The 4,338-nt window shown below is 58.0% G+C and overlaps 1 protein-coding gene across 1 annotated transcript in view; it reads right to left on the bottom strand.

The window, feature by feature from the left end:
• The window catches only part of RFX1 (regulatory factor X, 1 (influences HLA class II expression)), a 25,384-nt gene that overhangs the window by 17,776 nt on the left and 3,270 nt on the right, over positions 1-4,338 (bottom strand). The gene's annotated exons all lie outside the window — the stretch shown is intronic.

The raw sequence follows: 4,338 nt of genomic DNA, 5'->3' as shown, positions 1-4,338 counted from the left end.
TCTTGGGATAAACATACTTCCCTCCCAGCCCGAGCGGGGCCTTTGAGGGGCTGGGGCTATGCTCTGGGGTCAAGAGGGAGGCTGGTACCCAGAGATGCTTTCAGGAAGGTGCAGGTCGGGTTTCATGCACATCTTGCTAAGTGATTAGCAGGACAGCTGAGAGGGAGGAGCATGGGGCGAGTGTCCCCAGAGGCACTGGTTGGGAGACCCTCATCCCAGCTGGGACACCAGCCACCCCACCCCCTTTATCTCCTGGTTACTCCCAGCAGTTTCAGAGGTGGGGTGGGGCTGGGACCAGAGTCACAGGCCAGGCCTAGGCTGAGGCCCCAAAGGCAGGGAGATGCAGACTCAGGCATGTGGGTAAGGAGGCATGTGTCTAAGCCGAGGGCCTGTGGGGGACACAAAAGGCTCGGAGCGTCCTTTCGGGTCTCAGCCTCTAAAGTGGGGAGCTAGGCCTTGGCTGTTGCAGGGAGACATGGAGAAGGGACTGGCTAGAACAGAAAGGGGGCTGCATGCAGGTAGAAGCAAAGACCTCAGGGGCCAAGTCTGAAGCACAGCACATGACTGTGTATGCTAGGTGTGGGCCAGACGTGGGGGAGGCCCTGGGACAACTCTGCAGCTCGTTCGAGGAGACACTGATTCCTCTGTTTTGCTAGAATCACCCCTTGCAACCACTCAGGCTTCCCTGTCATCATCAAAGAGGAGGTGCTCACTGAGCCGGCCCGCGGGGAGAAACCCGAGAAAGCACCCAGTCCCGTGAGGGCCCCGGCACACCTGGGTGTCCATGGCCCAAGGGACAGTGCCTGACCCAGGAGGCCCGTGGCAGGTTCAGCCTGGCTCAGGGTGGGCAGCGAGTTGGGGGCTTCTCCCATCCCCTCCAACACCCTGGTACTCTGATGAAAAGGGCAAGGTTGGTCCTTGAGTGGGGACCCGGAGCAGCTGGAGGCCTGGGGACTTGCTGGGATCCAGCATCACCTGGGATAAGGAAGATCCAGGAGACAGTCTTGCCCATCTCCTGCTTCAGGGGTGGCCCTTAAGGCTGGAACCCCCATCCTGGCCAGGCTGCATCACTAGGATGAGCAGGTGAGATTCTATAGTCTACTCTTTAGATGAGGGGCTTCCTGTGGCCAAGGTGGGACTCCTGCCACAGTGTCTCGCCCTGGCTCTGCGTGTGCACATGTCTGCGTGAGGGACCCTGAGTCCGTGAGCATCAGCATCTGTCTGCAAGCTCCACTTTGCACATGCGCACAGGCCAGAGAGGGCCCCGCCGTCTCAAATCTCTAGCCAGGAAGCGGCAGCTGATTTCCTGTCCCTCGATCTGATGAGCTTCTCTTCCTCCCTGGCCCCTGCACTTACTTTCTCACTGAGACCTACTCTGGCCTCACAGGCCACTTTGAGCTACTTGGGAGAGGACAGAGGGAAGCCTGAGAGGCTGGACTCCAAGACGGGACCCAGGTCACCACAGACCACAGATGGGGCCGTCTGTTCCTCTTCCTCCTGATCCTTCGCTCCCGTCCTGCCAATGATTTCAGTCAACAGCTCATTGGGAGGGGAGCCTGTGGATTCCTGATGCCCCCAGGGCCCTGGGTCCCTTGTCTGTCCTGACCTCAGTTTCCCCATCTATGCTTGGGGACACTGATAAACACCTTCCGGGTCCCTCATCTTGACACAAGTCTTGGACTTCCAGGGGCTCCAAGTGAGACAGAAGCAGGGAAGAGAGGCTGGACATGATCCCTTCTTCAGTCCAGCCCTATCCCCTTCCACCGGCTTGGTCTCATCTTTCTAGGGATGGCCGGCAGGACTCACAAGGTCTTCCTTCCACTTGGGTTTTGGGTGATAGCCTGGTGGCCTCTGAGGACGGGGTATTATAGATCTAGAGGAGTGTTCCTAAGCTGGAAATTTGAGCTTCCTTCCCATCACCTCCAAAGTCACCTTAGGGCAGAGATCCTGAGGACTGGGCGAGAGGAGCTGCTTCTGCGGCAGCGCTCCTGGCTGGCTTCCAGTCTGGGCTCCATGTCTGGCTCCTGGGCCCCGCCCTGCCTCCTGCCTGCAACTCCCTGGGTCCCTGCTCAGCTCACATTGCTTCTGGCTCCGGAGGAGCCCCAGGCACCTTGCTGCAGCCTTTGCTGGTGTTAGTTACACCCCCACCTCCACCTCCAGGACCGGCTCACGTGGCCCAGAGGCCACCCTTAGATAAAAGGGACACTAAGGGTTACAAAGGAACCCTCAGAAATCACTGCCAGGGGTGGGGGAGGGGTCAACGAAGCCACAGGAGTCCTCATAGAACAAATCAAGGAAGCAGTGTCTGGTAACCATTCCGGGGACAGGCCTGCTGCTGGCAGAACCAGGAGCAGAAGGGACAGGCAGTTCCCCAGGACCACTGTGAAAGATAATGAGGCCACTGACCAAAGAAAGGAGGCTGAGATTCACATCCACAACCGGTCACATCAACACCGCAACCCACCTACACTGAGTGCCCCACAGCATGATGGGGGCCAGGAGAGGGGGGTACCGAAGGCTTTGACCAGTAGGTACCAGGGCCTCCCTGAGGGTGGAGGAGGGGGGTGGTGGGAGGAGCTGGAGAAGACAAGGGAAGAGAGGAGACGGGCTGGGACTTGGGGGATGCTGGGGTCTACAGTCGTGCGTCCATTCCAGACCCTTGTTCTGGGGACCCCAGACACAGCAAGCAACAAAAGCCAGCACTCAGGAGGTCCAGGGCCAATAAGTGGAGGCTATGAGAAGTCCTCTAGCAGCAACAGGCAAGCCCTCCTGCCTGCTCTCCGCTGCCCAGAGGCCCCAAGATGGGATGGGAGCGCTGAGCTGGGTCAGGTCAGCATTCATGAGGGATAAGCCACCAGAGGGTCTGGGATGGGAGAGCTCCAGGCAGAGGGCAACGAGAGTGCCAAGGCCCAGAGACGAATTGAGCCTGGAAGGTTTGCGGAGCCACAGGAAAGCCAGTGGGGCTGAAGCAGGAATGTAGGCGGGAAGGTTGATACCAGATGGGGCTGGGTGGCCAGCAGGCCTGGATGGCCAGAGTCAGGAGGTTGGACTTTTGTCAGTAGCGGCGCAGGGAGTGTGGAGCTGGTCCCTATCACAGGGATCCAGATCTCCTAGAGACAAGAAAGGCCAGGCCAGGCTTTCTCAGAGAGTGCCCCCAGGGCCACCTGCTTTGGAATAATCCGGGTTGAGCTGGGACATAATGGAATCGAATCAACAGTTATCAAGAGGCTCCCTCTGGTTGCTGTTGGGGAGGACTGTGAAGGGTCTGAACAGAGGCTGGACCAGGGTAGGGGACAAGGAGGTGGGAGAGATGGTGGGTTCTGGTTGGATTTAGGACATGGAGCCCAGACAGCTTGCTTGCTCAAGGATGGGTAAGACAGGGGACCTCCCTGGTGGTCCAGTGGTTACGACTCTGTACTCCCACTGCAGGGGCGGCATGGTTTCGATCCCTGGTTGGGGAACTAGCATTCTGCATGCCACGCCATGCAGCCAGGAAAAAAAAAAAGGATGGGTAAGACAGGAGTCAAGGCTGACCCAGGCCTGGGGTGGGGGGAGAGAGAGGATGATATTTACTAGGACAAGGAAGTCTCAAAGGAGGCCAGATTTGAAGAAGGAAAGAAATTCCAGATTGCCATCAGGCCATGCTGGTTTGAGAGGTCTGTGGAACCACGTGGATGGGTCACAGGTGGCGAGGACTCAGGGCCGACAACGTGGGCATTGTCGTACAGAGGTGGCATCAGAGGCTAAGGGACAGGACAAGGCCCTGGAGCAGAGAGGAGGCCTCAGCTGATGAGGTCATGGTGCACAAGGTAAGGGACATGAGGAGGAAGGAGCAAGGGGGAACCGAGATGGGGAGGCAGGGAGGTGGGCAGAGACCAGAGCGGGAGGGCATCTCTGGGGGGATGGGGGGAGGGGAGAAACTGTCACGTGCTGCCCAGAGGCCAGGGGAGAGGAGAATAGAGGGTGACCAGTGGGTTGACAAGATGGGGGCCATGGGTGATCCTGCCTGGGACTCTGGGATTGAGGAGACAGAGCTCTGAGTGAAGGGGCAGAGACTAAGGAAGGGAGGATGAATCCTTTGAGGAATTCTGACTTAAAGGGAGGGCTTCCCAGGTGGCTCAGTGGTAAAGAATCCGCCTGCCAATGCAGAAGATGCAGAAGACATGAGTTCCATCCCTGGGTTGGGAAGATCCCTTGGAAAAGGAAATGGCAACCCATTTCCGTTTTCTTCCCTGGAGAATGCCATGGACAGAGGAGCCTGGTGGGCTATAGTCCATGGGGTCGTAAAGAATCAGACATGAATTAGTAACTAAACAACAACTAAGGGAAGAAAACGGG

Source organism: Bison bison, unplaced genomic scaffold, assembly GCF_000754665.1.
Source record: "Bison bison bison isolate TAMUID 2011002044 unplaced genomic scaffold, Bison_UMD1.0 scf7180017864365, whole genome shotgun sequence".
NCBI lineage: Eukaryota > Metazoa > Chordata > Mammalia > Artiodactyla > Bovidae > Bison > Bison bison.
This window is presented reverse-complemented; position numbering and strand designations above follow the sequence as displayed.